This window comes from Eptatretus burgeri, chromosome 7 (assembly GCF_056783735.1).
Source record: "Eptatretus burgeri isolate ZD-2024b chromosome 7, Ebu_testis_v1, whole genome shotgun sequence".
In the NCBI taxonomy this organism is placed as follows: domain Eukaryota; kingdom Metazoa; phylum Chordata; class Myxini; order Myxiniformes; family Myxinidae; genus Eptatretus; species Eptatretus burgeri.
This window is the reverse complement of record NC_140967.1, coordinates 98,835,718-98,852,268: the sequence shown is the minus strand read 5'-3', so window position 1 is coordinate 98,852,268 and position 16,551 is coordinate 98,835,718. Positions and strand designations below refer to the sequence as shown.

Below are 16,551 nucleotides of genomic sequence, written 5' to 3'. Positions count from 1 at the left end.
TCTGTTGAGCCAAAAGTAAGTGTTCCACAAGTACTAGGAGAGGCCATAGAGGAAGCACTTGATTCAGATGAAACCTCTTCTACCCCACATTTCAGTGCTTTATGCTCTCAAGATGATGAGGAGGGGGGGGGGGGACGACGACACAACCTTAGTGTCTCAAGAATATGTAATTAAATTCCTGGATGATGCATTCAGGAAAAGACATGTAAAAATAAAAGATTACTTCCCGAATCTACACAATTTCATTAAAACTGCAAGGAGTATGATTCGTGATCCTTATCAGGTTAACATGTCAGATCCTCAGTTCCAAAGGTTAAGGAAATGTGTTACTCAGGCTGGTAAAGAGCTTCAAGAATAACAAACAGAATGGAGATGAAAGTAGCATCCCTGAACATCAATGGAGGCCGCGGTTGTGTGCGTCGCCTCCAGGTGTTTCAGGTCTTTCGAAATGAAAAAATTGATGTGCTAATCCTGCAGGATACACATGCAAATCAGTCTTCTGAGGATGAGTGGTGTAAAATCTTTAAAGGTTGTCTTTTTCTTTCTCGAGTGCGCTTGTTGAGGCCAAGGCTGGTGTGGAAATTGTGTTGCATCTGAGACTCCAGCCTTCGGAGATAACTTGTAAAGATTACTGTCTGTGCAATTTGTCGGTAGTAACTTAAAGATTTGCATGACTAATGTTTACTGTCCTTGTGCTAACTCTGAAAGAGGTGCTTTTCTGTATTACAAGTTGTCAGAGTTTGTAAGCACAATTGACTTGACCATGTTGTGTCTCGGGGGTGACTACAACTGCACCCTCAACCCACAACTTGATAGGAACACTTGTGAGCCTCATCCACCCAGTGCAAGGCCTTTGGCACAACTTGTTAAAAAGTTTAAACTGGTGTACATGTTTGGTGGGTACAAAACCGTAATATCCGTCAGTATACATGGGTTTGTGCATCAAGAAATGTTTTGACAATGGCTCGCCTCGACAGATTTTATGTTAATCATAAAATGGTAAACATTGTTAAGAACTCGTATATAAGGCTGTCTGGTTTTTCCGATCATCACATGATTGTTATGGTGTGTGGTTTTCCTCATCATGTCTGTGGAAGTGCATATTGGACTTTTAATGTGAAACTTCTACAAAGTGCACATTTTATAGAAGCTTTTAAAATGGTTTGGGAAAAATGCGAGTCACAAAAGGGTTCATATTTGATCTTAAGACTATGGTGGGACCGTACAAAATCCCAAATCAAATGCTTTTACCAACAATACTGCTCTTGTAGCACACACAACACATTTGGTGTGATATCTGCTTTAAAAAAACGAGAAACTTATCTGTGACCAGAAAGCTGGATTGTCTAATGAGAATGTCCAGCAGTTGTCGGCGAAAAGGACTCTTCTGGCTGAAATCGTGAAAGAGCGGGTGGCCGGAGCATTCGTCTGACTGTGGAACGAAAATATCTAACTTGACACACCAAACAAAGGGTTCTTCAATTTGGAAAAAGTGGTCAAGACCTCTCAACAAATCCATGCTTTGTGCTCTTGATGATTTGTTGACCTCCCAGAGTGATATTAAGCATGAACTACAGGACTATTTTTTTCTAAACTATTTGCAATAACTGCGATTGAGGAGAACAGGAATGCGATGTTTGAACTGCTCCCTTCTCTGTCTGAAGATCAACAACAATTGCTTGAGCCTGGCATTTCTCTTGGAGAACTTACTGTTGCGCTTAAGGATAGCAAAGATGGTAAAGCCCCTGGACTTGACGACCTTCCGGCTGAATTTTATTAGGCTTTCTGTGACATTCTAGGCCCTACTCTTTTTGAGGTCTTTCAAGAGAGTGTTGAACAAGGGGAATCGCCACTGAGCTGCCGGAGGGCAGTTTTGTGTCTCCTTCCGAAGAAAGGAAATCTACATGAGACCGCAAATTTGTGGCCTGTGTCACTCCTCAACACGCACTATAGAATCTTGTCAAAAGCACTTGCAACCCGTCTAAAGGAAGTCATCTCTTTCTTGATTGGCACTGATCAGTCATATTGTGTTCCAGAACGTTCCATATATGATAATTTTTTGTGAGACTTGATCAGTCTCGGTCAAACTACATCTCCCGGTTTTGGTTTATTACTTTTAGAGCAAGAAAAAACTTTTGACAGTGTTGACCTTTCTTTTTTGTTTGCTGTATTAAGGAGAACAGGGTTCAGGGAAAAATTTATTTCTCATGTTAAGTTATTGTACAAAAATACATCTTGTCTGCTGAAGGTAAACAATAGTCTGTCACCCTTTCCCCTTTCAGCGAGGCATCCGTCAGGGCTGTGCGCTATCAGGAATGCTCTACAATCTATCCATTGAACCTTTATTAGCTTTACTCCGGAACTCGATGTTCGGAGTTTCTCTTTCACAAAACTCTAAGGTAGTTGTTTCAGCTTATGCTGATTATATTGTTACGGGGCCGGGACGTCAGCCGCGAGCACGTCTACGAGGTGCAGCAGTAGAGTCAGCTCGACCGATCGCCTGGAAATCAGATCGTACTGTTCGGAAAAGTCCGGAGAGTACGGTTCCCTTTGGACCGTGAAGGGTCAATATTTCCACCACGTGGTACAGGGTTATTCGCCAAATCTCAAAATACCTAGAGACCACGTGGCAATCTACCAAGTCTTCACACCCTTGACGGAACCCGTATGAAACCGAGCCGCTTAGCGAGCTCATTCCGTGTGTGATGCCGAGCGGTTTCAATCGCCAAGTTCCGTCGATCCGATTATCCCGTTACGGTGGCACAATGGCTTTGCGAGTTTCCAATACGCTCAGTCAATGCAGAAATGGACATGACAAGCTGAGTACATTTAACAATTGGGGTTTATTTATAATGCAATTGGGGGACTAGGAACACAAAGAGCAGAACTATTACCGAATACAATAAATGCAAATATATGTGTATATATATATAGCACAGGCACTTCAACAGTTTCACTACTTAAAGACGGGGCCCACACACAGACACACACACACATGAACAGAAATGGACCTCCAGGGTCTTTATTGGGATCTCCAGCCCAGAGGATAGTCGGGCTGCAGATCAGTGGTAGGCAGGCGACCTGGCCGCGAGCGTGCGGCTGGACGTTCCCTCCTTCCGGGGGCTCCGGTCACCGAAGGACTGGTGCAGCGCAACCGAACCCAGCCGAGGTTAGGCGAGATGATAGCCCAGGCTCGTGATCACGCGAAAGAGGAGGCAGAGGAGGTTGAGAAGGACGCTGACCAGGCCAGACAGGCTCCCCCGAGACGAGCGCTTCAGGGAGATGACAACCAAGCCCAGCTAAAAATAGATGTCGCTCGGGATGATGCTGCTCCTCGCTTCCTTCGCTTCTCCTCAAGTCTCGTCTCTTTTGCTTCTCCCAAGCCTTCTTATGCTGCCCCGTCGGTCTCCCACAAGAAGAACCTGAACCAGAACAGGACAGGACCTAACAGAACCGACCCTCCTTTTTGGCTTCCTCCCTCGCTTTTTATGCGTTCCATGCGTGCTGCGACCCTGCCCAGCGCATCCGCGGGTGTGGGTTGTTGACCTTGCTTTCTGTGGGACCCGCCCCAACCGTCATTTCTGTTTACGCTGCTCTGCGGGACCCGCCGCAACCGTCATTTCTATTTTCGCCTCAGAATATTGGGGCGGGAGTTTGTCGTTCTAACCATACTTTTTGTGGAGGAGCGTTGTTCTTCTTTGGTGGATCTCAATAAAACTCCAAACAATTAAAATAAATCGCAGCGCATTAACATTTATTTACCCATTAGACCAGGGACGGGAGCTATCTATAAAATACATACTTACCGAGATAACTGAACTAAAGGACCTGAATGTTGAGTGTGATCGTGGTTTCCAGATTCGCAACAATATTTGTGTTGCTATTTTAAATCAAAAAGATGTTTGAGGTCTCTCGTTGCTTTTCCCAGTTTGAGCTTTCTTCTACTGCAAGGGTAAATTTGAATAAAATGTAGCTTTTTGGGTGGGCCCAGACCGCCTTCCTCGTCCCTGCCTGTTTTACCAGGAGGAATACAGTGGAGTAGTGAGGGATTTAAATATCTAGGCTTATTTCTAGGAATTGAAGTGTATGAACAAAAAAAATTGGGAGAACTTCCTGGATAAGTTAAATTGAAACTGGCAATGGTGGAAAAGATTGTACCAACTTCTCACTTTAGAAGCAGGTGACAATCATATAAACAACCTGGTGGTTTCATTTATTTGGCATTAAAGTTATCCCACTCAAACCTCCGAGATACTTGGCCATGGGCATTCAGAGGGTTCTGACTGATTTTTTTTTTTCTGGGGTGGCCACCATTGGCTGGGCCCAGATGTGGTCTGCAGACCCCGAAATGCGGGGGGAGGGGGGGTCAAAACCTGATGCATATCAGAAGTCTGATAATAGCATTCTGGATTTCCATGATTAAGCACTTACTGTACAGTGAGTGTGTTCCTTGGCGACCTCTCACAAACTCCTGGCTGCAGAAAGCAGAAGGTCTGAAATATGACCGTGAACTCTTCCTCATCGACCTGCAACACGTTGAAATGTCTCAGTCTCCAGTTTTCATCAGCCTTTTGAATGCTTGGCAAGTCCTCTGAGTGCAACGGCTCGGTATCATACGATGCCCAAAAGTTTGTACATGAGCCATGAGTTCAGAATCTTTTATTCTCTGGAATTTCAATCTCCAGGTCGTTTATGCAATTGTTTCACCAGTGTTGGAATAAACAGAGTGCGAGACCTGTTGGAGCCATCCTTAAATGCCTGGCTACCTGCTAGCTCACTATCCTCAAAAACTGGTGTTCGTTCTACTCGAATTGTGGAAAATGTCTTGAAAGCAGTAATTCAAACCTTTTATAGATTAAACATCGGGTGGACTGGGGTGGATGAAGTGGTAGACTCTCGTCTCTATTTCCCTGAACTTCAAATTGCCTCAAAAAGACAAAAGGGTGTGTTCTCCTCAAACTCAGAGGAAATTGGTGTGTTTCACGTCATGGGGAAAACGGCTATCTACAAGATATGTCTGGAATCATGTATACCTGGTTTTACAAAACTGTTAAAAAAAAAAAAACAGTGGAAATGAGACCTTGCCTGCTGGAGCTTTTTAAACTCCAGTTTGGAACAAAATGTATAGTTCTCCAACTCTTGGGAGAACTGGAGACCTGAATTGGAGACTCGCACATCAATCCCTGGTCACACACATTACTCCATAAGTTTAACTCTTCTGTTCCGATTTTTTTTGTCGTTTTTGTGATTTAATTGAAAATGTGGCCCACACTTTTATTGAATGTAATAGGTTGGTACCCCTCTTTCTCTTCCTTCAACAGCTATTAAATAAATTTAATTTTGTTTTTTTCCTTTCCAGTCTTTATTTATGGAATTGAGGGGAAATCCAAGAGTAAACCAGTACTCTCGTTTTTGTCTTTTCTGTTGGGTATTGCTAAACTGGCAATTCATAAAACCAGGAAAGCAAAATTGAAGGGAAAAAATGTAAATGTGCTTTTCTGCTATAAAGGTATGGTTTCGGCACGAGTAAAAATGGAGTAGGCTTATTTTTTGAGCTTGGACATTGTGGGTCATCAATGTTACACTGATGAGGTTTTGATCCTCTTTTTGTGATGTCATCTGTTTTGTAAAAGTGTAAAGCACTTGCACACACATTTTGCATATGTGTATCATTCTGTTGTGTGGTTGACATGAACATACGTCCTTGTTAACCTCCGCCATCGAAGATGGATGGAGGTTACTGTTTTCACCCCTGTCTGTTTGTTTGTGAACAGTATTACGGAAAAACTCCTGGACGGATTTCGACGAAACTTGGTGGGGGGGGGGTCCAAGGTATGGTCCAAGGATCATGCCATTAGATTTTGGTCTTTGTCCAAAAAAAAAACTTAGAAAATTTTGCAACTTTTTTCAAAAAATATTCCATTTTATTTGAAAAATATTTGAATTATTTGTTTTGCATTTCAACATGTTTTAAATGATTTCCAACCCAAAAAAACATTTGTTAGAATTTTTTTTTTGAAATTTTGCAATTTTTTTTTCAAAAAATTTCGGTTTTCTTTTTTTGGCATTTCTACATGCGCGTCGATCTAGTTTAGTTTATTCAATCGTGGTTCAGTAGAGTCTGATCAGTTTTGACCTACAATGAATAGGATATCGGGTTCACTTAAGTGACCCAGCAGTATTGGCGGCGGAGGTTTTGCACTCTACCGAGTGCTCCCCCTCTAGTTTGTATTGCTTTTGTTCAATTTATTTTTGCTGTAAAAACTTTTTGGATTTGTTTTTATGGAGTGTACTTTTTAGCTCGCCTGTTCGAAGAACAGAGAGCTATAGCGATACCTCCGTCGTCAGCGTGAGCGTCAGTGTGAAAATGTTAATGTTTTTGGTGCAAGTTATTTTGAAGCTTGCCATTCATTTAATGTGTACTATGATGCTGATATTTGGCATGGAGGTTCCTTTGTGGTATACTATTGGTGTAGTAAAGTTGAAATGATTAATTTTTTTTTTATATTTCAACCCAAGATGGTGTCAAAGCCTCCCAATGCTCGCCTATTTATACTAGACGCTTGCCATTCATTTAATATGTGTACTAGTTTACTGAATACAATACACAAATACAGATATTGCTTTAAAATTATTTGGATCAGACTTCACTGCAATGCTTTATAAAAAAATATTATTAGACAAGTCTTTTAATAACGATAAATGTATAAACAGGCGAGCATTGGGTTGGCTTTGACACCAACTAACTGGTTCTGGTGTGTTTTGATACTTTTATAATAAAAGTATACAAAAGTCTCTGTCTGTCTGTCTATCTCTCTCTATCTCTATCTCATGAGCATTAATTGTTAGCCATGTCATCCCAGCGCTTGTTTTGAGAAGTTTTTGTGCTTTATCAATTTCTTCTGACAATAAGGCTATGTCACGCATTCTGGCATTCTGACATTCTGACAATGAGGATGAGGCATTCTGACAATAAATAAGGCTGTGTCATTCTGACTATGGCATTGGCAAAGTCGAGATCAGTTAGACTCTTGTGATTGTTCTCCTTTTTCTTGGAACCCCAATTTCTCTGCTTTTTTATGGTGTTTCTGATTGCATAATAAAGCATGATGACAAACATATAAGTGGGCAAGGGTGTCTACCTGTAGTACAGTACTCCAGCTGAAATTTCGAAAAATACGTTCCATACGTGTATGTCCATTAGCCCCCTCCTCTTTACCCCTCTACTCTTATCTCCTGCAAACCTCCCTATACTCCCTTCCTGTTATTTTTCTTAATTTAGCTCCCCCCCCCAGTGCATACATAATAAATCGTTGCTCCCTTATTTAAATAAAGGTTCACTTCTCTTTAATCCAATCCATCATGTTCCTTCTCTTCATTAAAAGCAACCATAAATTAGCAACAAGTTATAGGCTTAATGAGCCTGGGTTTTTAGAGCCACTTGGAAGTGCCCCAGCATTATAATGAAGGCAGCCACTGAAGCTCATAACGAGCTGACAGATTGCATGGATGAAGAAATTGCTATTTTTGTGTTGGGCAGAATTTGTTCGAACAATGGCCCGGAACTTGTGAGTGATTTGTGTGAAAGGTTAAACGTTCAAGAAACTGAGCAACAGAAGAAGCCAAAGAGCTGCCTGCTTGCGGTAAATGTTCAGCATCTGAGCTTTGCAAGTACGATTCTGAAAAAAAACATTTCCACTCCAAACTTTATTTGTTGTTAATTTGCTCTCAGTTATAATCCAAATGAAAGCTTCTCTAACATTTGTATTATGCCATATTTTTTTAAACCTTTTCCATCCCATAAAGTACAAATGGATCACCCAGAGAGATTGCTCTTCGACTTTCGGCCTAATCGATGCATTTGTTCCAGTCTTCGGGAAACTCCGTAATGGATTTCCAATTCGATCCATGCTTAATGCAGCCACGTGAATGATGATCATAGACCCTCATCTAAAATTTTCATAACTGTAACTTATTGAGGGAATTCCAAAATTAGATTGCACATTATGGGAGTAGGCCTTGCGTGAACTCTATGCTGGACAAATACACGAAGAATTCTAATATTCTCCAAGTAATTAGAGCATGTGCTTCGTCCAGCAAAATGCACACCTACTTTGAGCTCGCTGTCTATTCTGGGTTTGATTCCCGACCGGATTATGAACTGCTGAATTGGTGTTTCACAAGCAGGGCATTGCCACAGATTGTGTCTCTTGGATAGACTGTAATGAGGGGCCCTATCTACAGGCATTGATTCCTGGTGGATGGTGAATATCCCACTGTTAACTTTCCGAATCTTGACAAAATAATCACTGGCACCGTGAACAAATCTGAAATTCTTCTCTTAACCAACTCCAGCCGAACATCGGGCTTCGTCAACCGATTCCTGCAAGACTTGAGACAAAGGGACACCACACTCATGTGGGAATAATTGGTGCTGTCAAAGAAGTAGTAATAGATTATTATAAATATTTTCACATCCTTTTCCATGATTGGCCAAAACGCATCAATGGCGACAGTCAATCATGCACTTTACAGGCTGCCTCCGGAGATATGACTGGGAAATTCGCATCCCAATGACAACGGTGATTTTAATGAGCAAATACAATGCCAGTGCAACAGTTTTTGAAAATGTTCAGTAATTATAGGCTATCAATGTAATGTGCATGACAGGTGTGACATTTTGCATTTGTCCTTGTCGAAAAGTGAATTTACACCAGTTTGACTTCGCCAATGCTTGCAGCTCCATTATTCATCATATTTCACTGAAGAGTTTTCGTGACAATGACTCGTGTTAATGGAGGACGATGGTGATACATTAAGCCATTGATGAGGGTCGGAGGATAAAAATGCATTTCTGATTTTTTCTTTTCGTTCTTTCAACATAATGTTTCAATCTGTACAAATAGATTAACGGAAGGCTGTTTGATCAGTGTTTATTGCTTCCGCCACTGAAGGAGGACGGAGGTTATGTTTTCGCTCATGTCTGTTTGTCTGTCTGTCTGTGAGCACGATATCTCAAAAAATTGTAGACAGATTCGGACGAAACTTTGTGGACGGGTTGGCTGTGTGACAAGAACAAATTGTTTCGATTTTGGTGAAAATCTAGATCCAGATATGAATTTTTTATTTATTTTTAAACTGATTCTTCACCACTGAGTGATAGGCCCCAAAACGATATGTAGCATGATGTTTAAAAAAACAAATGTAGATGGATTACAACAAAACTTGGTAGATCAGTTGGGTAGGTGACGAGAAAAAGCTGATGAGATTTTAGTTCATGTCCGAATCCAGATCCGGCCTACCAGTCGGATCAAAAGGTAAACTGTTCAGCTTGGTGAGGTATGCACTCTACCGATTGCTGTTCTATTTTTATACAGGTGGTGAGGCTCATTGGATGACAGAGCAACAGGGGCAAAAGGTCAACAGATAATGTGGGTCAAAGGGGAAACTGGAAGACAAGAACGCAAGGATGTATCAAAGCGTGGGGAGAAGAGATGCAGGTGAAAGTGGGACAGAATCTCAGCTGGTGTAGGAAAGCTCGGAGGGATGAATGGGAGACATGAGTTGGCAATGGGACTACACTTGAACCTGGAGGGAAGAGCATTAGACAACAGACTCAGGAAGATGGATACACAGTCGACAGAAGAGTGGGGGTGAATGAATATAGGTAATTTTTGGTGGGGGCGAAGGTACCAAAGGAAGAGTTTCTGTGACAATGTGTCTGAGCTGGTGGAGTAGGAGATGGGTGGAGTGGTGACCAAAGAGGGGAGGGATGGGGGGGGGTGGAAGATCATCAATTGTCATCGTTGTTTTCACGTCATTATCATCCTTTATTGATTGAAGTTTAAATCGAATTTATCACGATTGCGAGATTCCTCATTCAATATGTAGTTTCGTTCACAGATAACAGTCCAAGAAATCCTTCTCAGTCCATGGAATTCACAGCAGCCAACATCATTCACACCACAATTCAACTATGGTATTAAAAGGCTATTAAAGAATACTAAACAGTCCATTGAACATATCTTCATTCGTTTTGAGATACCATGGTCTTTCTCTGTGTTATTGAGTGACCAAAGTCGATAACATCCTTCAAAAATAGGGTTATTTTTATGCTTCTGCTGACAAACTCACCAAAGGCATTATGTGATTTGGTTGTCTGTCCAGCTGTCTGAGTCAAGTATGAGTATGAGATTACACCGTGCACAGCATTGATTGGAGGACAACTGACAGGATGGTTTCAAGTATGTGTTGGAGATAGACATGGATGTATCATGTCCCCAAACCTGTTCAACGTATTTCTTGAATTTGTCATGAAAAGAACTGAAAAGTCTATGTCGAGGACTTCGGCTGACTGACAATGTCGATGGATATCAGATATGTGGATGATACTACACTTGTGTCTACTGTGTTTGATGAATTAGACAGTTGGCAATGGAAGAGCTCGAGAAAACCTGTAAGTAGTGGGAATTGAGGATGAATTCTTCAAAATGCAAAGTGATGACCCCAGACAACAACAGAGATATCATAACTGACGGTCATAATGTGGAACACGTAAGATTTTAAGTTTCTCTCGAGTAAAGTCCCAAACTGTGCAGCGGATGTTCAGCAAAAAGTGTCCCTGGCGGCACAGGTATTTGGTAGACTTGGAGATAAAATTTGGAGTTCATCGTGTATGTCGAGACAGCTGAAAATGAGATTGTACAAGGCCCTCATGTTGTCGTTCACCATCTACAGATTCGAAGCCTGGACTCTTGGAAAAGAAGACAAGAGGGCACGCCTCATCATCGAGATGAAGGTTTTAAGGTCCGTTTTGCTCGTCGCGAGACGGCAGAGGATGAGAAATGTAGATGTGCACAACATGTTCAATATAGCAAAAACGATTGAAGATGTCATCTTGTTAAGGTGTTGAGGTGGTTTGGTCACGTGATTAAAAGTCAGGATTACTCGAACCTACGAAGGATATACAAGACTGACTTCAGCAACCCGAGACACAGGGAGGGGAGGCCACTGAAAAGATGGACAGACGATATTAACCGGAATTGGGATTGCCACTGTTGACAGCTGAGGAGTGCGCTGGGAACCGAGGATATTGGAGGAAGCTTATTGTCATGCGAGATACAAGGGGGCCGTCTTCAGCCCTGTGAAGTTAAATGAACGAACGAAGAAACGTCCGTCTCTCCGTCCGTGATAGGTTTTGTTACCGTGATAACTTAAGAACGGCTGAAGGGATCTATGTCAAATTTGGTGCAAGTACTAGTAATGATGTGAAGATAAACTGATTAGATTATGGGGTCAAGAGGTGAAAAGTCAGAGGCCCCATTAGGTAAAAATTCTGTAACCGAGCTCACTTGGGAGGCAGTGATGGGATTTTGACCAAACTTGAGATTTTGACATCAAGAGGTCAAAGTTCATGTCAGGTAAAAATATGATACTTGAGAATAGCTGAGGGATTTAAATCAAACTTGGTTCCAAGTATGTATAATGATATAATAATGTGGTTGGAGGCATATCGGTCAACATCGCGATGTCGAAGAGTTTTTCTTGGCATAACAATATCTGACATATTAGTCATGATTGATTTCATGTACTGCATACACGAGGCAAACAAAACGACTCTTTCTGTCTTTCCCCTTTTATTTTACTTTATCTCGTTTTATCTATCTCATCTCTCCTACTTTCTCTATTCTCACTTATTCACTTTTCCTCTTCTGTCCCATCCTCTTTTATCGCCACCCCCCTCCCTTTTGCTATTCCTTTTATCCCTCTGTTATATCAGTTTGTTATCTGTAATTATTATTGTATTGTATTTTTCTGATTTTAATATTTAATTATATTATTTTTATTTTACTGTTGGTGAATAAGGAGGCTGGTGAATACTCTGGTGTTTCCACTTGCAATGGATGGATGCGAATCTTGGACGGTGAGAAAAAAGGAAGAAGATTGACAGTTTTGAAATCGGGTGTTTGAGACAAATGTTAAAAAAAATTCCATGGACTGCAAACAGAACAAACAGAACAAACAAATCGACGCTTGAATAAATGTACATTAGACGCACTGTTGCGAACAGAAACTGTCATGCTTTGAATACATCATGGGTGCAGAAAACGAAAGTTTGGATAAATTAACCATGTTGGATGTGGTTTAGGGATGAAGTGGAAGAGGCAGACCTTGTATGTGCCGGATGGATGGGTTAAAGGCTCCCAACCGAGCTTTGTCTGCCAGAGCTTCGGGAAGCAGTGCAGGATCGGGATGTTTGGAGAAATCTGATCATGCATGTCACCAGAAGTCCACATGACTTGACAAAACAAGATAGCTATTTTACTATTTTTATTTGTATCACTTTTTAAAGTTCCTCGAGTTAATTTATCTAATATTCCTTGACTTGTATTTCTCCCCTATTATTTTTCCCTTTCTCCCAGTTACCCAATCTCTTTAACGGGAGTTTAACTCTTAACCCTAACCCCATTAAAATAAGTAATTATCACCCCCACGTGCCCTCTGACCCCTGACGTCCACTACGTTTGGAGAAGGCTGTTCAGTTTTGATATGTCCCACTATTTGAATTTCCACCTGGCTGTTATGTTTCGCAGGTATGCGAGAAATTTTATGGTGATTGATTAATGATGAGGCACAGTGGTGAACGTTGGAAGAGGCTGGAAAGCCAAACCCGTTACTTAATTTTCACTTGACTACTCTTTTGTGACATACAAGACTCAAGGTGAAAAGAAATTGAGGCTTTATATGTAGAGTTAAGACAATTTGGTATGTGGAAAAATGATGGACAGCTAACATTAAATAATTATGGATGACTCTGATCTCTCTCGTTTCTCTCTCTCTCTCTCTCTCACTCTCACTGCCCATCTATCTCCCACGAGTATATTCCCAATATAGAATACTACTATCAGAGGCTACCCAATCTGGGGAGGGGAGGGGTGGGGGGATACCCGCGCTGCCCGGCAGGGTGAGCTTTTCCCGGCGGTGGTATCGGGACATGTTGGACATTGAAAGGCAACGGAGTTAATGGCCTCGTGGTGGTTACCATTTGCCTGCAGGTCGATGGCAGCCCTGTCAGACCCCACATCCAAGTTTTCACTTTCTAGTTATCGCGCCTTTGGTGGCCTCAATATGGATACAAAGGCCAACATGTAGTCACTTAAAACCTTGCCCAGATTCTGATGTAACAACACTCAAAATTTGAGCCTCGAGGTGCCACAGTTCGACTCTGAAAGAATAACGTACAAACACACAAAGAGCACATATTATATGAGTTGTAGATAAACAAACACTTGAAAATAATGTTACGGATTTGCCTCTGGTTCTCAGAGGAATCTCGAGGGGAGTTCTCAGATTCACTTCCCAGCCGATGAGCCATAGATAATTCTGCGGCGCAACACGTTGCGAACCAACCACAGAAGACATCTCAGACACTTCATCAGTCACTCATCACAGATGTAACAGGCAACATAGTTGTGCCAGGAAATGAGAGAGATAGAGATAAAGATATAGAGAGATTGATTCACAATGGGGTTTCATTCTACCACAAACACAACTTTGAAAATCATCACAATATTTACGATATATATATAATATATATATATATATATTTTTTTTTTATACAGGAATAAATTCCTGCATGGGGTGAGTGTGAAAAAATTTGGACTCAACCCAGGACTCAACCCCAGGGTCATCATCACTTACACAGTGACAGCTCACTGAGCTCTTCCATCCATCCATTGGGATCATACTCTGTGCAGAGCATTGGTGCTGCCTAAGCAGTCACCTTGGCTATTTGGGCACAATCCTGGACAGGATACCAGCAAGCTGGCACATTTTGCCAACCTCGAAAGGATGGCAGGCAGTCAACCCCACCTGGTATTGATTCAACTGCCGAGTGGGATTTGAATTCAGGATCCGAGGATCCCAGGCTCAGCACCCTAACCATTAAGCCAACACCAGGCATACTGAGCTATTGAGTTTTCGGTTATCCTCAGAATTTTCTCACACTAACACCGCAAGCTTTATAATTGCCGACGTCGTGCGTGTGCGTGTGCGTGTGCGCGCGCGCACTAGACGACCCGTGAACCTGTCGGGTTCCCATTGTGACAGCAGTTGATAAAAAAAAATCATTGCAAAAAGAAAAATATAGCTCCAGCGAACGATACGCTGAGGTTGTTTGCATTGATCAAATAACCCAAAGAGTACTTGACTGAATCGTGAATTGATTTTTTTAATAACTTTTTTCGTTGCCCGATTTCAACGAAACTTGATATTGCGCGTCAATGTGAAAAAAAAAAAACAAATGGAGAAAAGAAAGTCGAAGAAATTATTGTGCGTTATCCTGTAAACACAATTTTATTTATTAATGAACATAGAAGTATTAGATAAAAATGACGATGTTTATTTTATGCTTAAAAATAAATCGTTCTTTGTCTATGCTAAATGTTTAAGATTTTTAAATAAATAATTTCAAGAAAAAAAAAAGACAGCTCCAGCGAACCATACTGCTGAGGTTGTTTGCATTGATCAAATTCTCCCAAAGAGGACTTGACTGAATCGGGAATTGATTCCTTAATAATTTTTTTCGTTGCCCCATTTTAACTTAACTTAATACTGCACACCGCAGGCGAATGGTGAGTAAGGTGGCCATAAAATTTTTACGCTATCGTGTACCGTTTTCGCTGTATTTCAGGAACATACATATACATACATCTGGAATATCTGGTGTATCTGGAATACATACACCCAAAAAATTCTGTTTCAATAAACCTTTTGTATTCTGATAATTTTATAACGGGATTATCTTCTCGATGTTGTTTTTATATGAATGTTTTAAAAATAGAAGAAAATTCCAAGATATAAAGTGGAAGGATATTCAGCTTCAATTGATGCCAAGCATGCTTTGTGAAATTTATGAAATAATTTTGCATTGCAATCCACCTTCATTAGCTGGTTGGTGACAACACAAAGAGAAGGGATATTATTTACACTGAGTAATCAATGAGATGAACAGAATGTTGCAGTAAAAGTTCGAAAATTCATTGGAAAGCATTTTTTTTTGGCATTCACTGGCACAACATGCATTGCAGGCTATTATCGTTTGAGTATTTTTCAGCTACATATGTTGCTTTCATTTGTTTTGCCCACAGGTAGCCCACAATGAGTAGTATTTTGGCTTGTGCTCTGTGGTGAATTTTCGTGGGTTCAAACCCACAATTTCCACCTCATACTTGGCAAATGAGCAGGTGGATTATGACAGTTTATTTTTTAATTTCAACTTTTTTTTTTAATATTCCTTTTAGCCCAGCAGATAACTGCATATTTTGGCCAAATCATGATTCAAGCACCAAATTTTGTGAAAATGATCTGGAATGGTTACTTTCGTAAAATTAAACTTTAGCCACTCCAAAAAATCAAGATAGCCACCATGACTACAAACTGCATATTAGTTGTCACTCGAGGCCTGTTTTCTCAACATTTTCTTTTTTTATAATTTGAATTTTGAAATGTGCTGAACTTTTTAAAGGATGTTGAAAGCTAAGATAACATATGAATTTAATTTCTTATTATGTATTTGGCTGTAATTACACCCATATTTCAAGTCAACAATTGTGATGTCTCAGTCTTGCTCATTTTCATCCTGCTTGGAATTGTATACATGAATTGTTACATCAGATTGTCCACAACAACAGCCACAGAAAGAGAGTGATTGGTCTTATTGGAGTGAATGTCGATGCATTACCATGGCACACTGGTGACTGCTGTGAAACGCAGCATGGGGTTCAGTGTCAGCTAATTACTATGATTTCCATTTAATGCCCCAAATGTTATCTAATTAGCCCCATAAAGTTAGAAAACCGTGCCTGAATTGACAGGATGTGGCAACGTGGGAGATCCAAGCCAAGGATGACTGGGCAGAAGTCATTCGGATGGTGTACAGTTTTCACGGGACTTAAATGACAATGAATGAACAATCGGACTTGGTGTAGTGCATAATTTGTATGAACCTGGTTGTATCCCGTACAGGAAACTGCATCTGGCTACAGGTGGTAAAACATTAAACCCTCAGCCTTAGTTAGCCAAGTGTAAAAAAAGAAAAAAAATGGAATTGTCACAATTTAAAACTGACTGGAGCAAATGTTGTCTCTGTCAGTGAGATACAAAGGAGGAGTTGAAGTCACCTCCACAGACTTGCGTTATAGGGAAATATCTTTTCCTTCCTGAAAGTTCCTATGGTGTCCATCTTGTTTATCACATGCACAGTGCCCCCATCCCTCTCCCTTGCACAGATCTAATGTCTCTGTTCCTTACTGCTGTTGTGCTTCCCTCTCCCGCCCCTCTTGTCTCCTTCTCCCTTTATTACATGTTCTGCGTGTTAGCTCTTGTATGAGCCTCGACAAAGTATACAAAAAAAGATGGCTGTCCAAATGTCGCATCCAATGTTCCTTAACTCAAAGCAAAGCTAGCTATGCCAACTTTATTTCACCCTTCCAGACTTGATGAAGGTGATGGTATAGATAGAACATACACATAGACTAGTTTAAAATATCA

At 41.0% G+C, this 16,551-nt stretch overlaps 1 protein-coding gene across 5 annotated transcripts in view; it reads left to right on the top strand.

Annotated features, from left to right (window-relative positions):
* The window catches only part of LOC147023888 (regulator of G protein signaling 7-like), a 318,575-nt gene that overhangs the window by 125,192 nt on the left and 176,832 nt on the right, over positions 1-16,551 (top strand). The gene's annotated exons all lie outside the window — the stretch shown is intronic.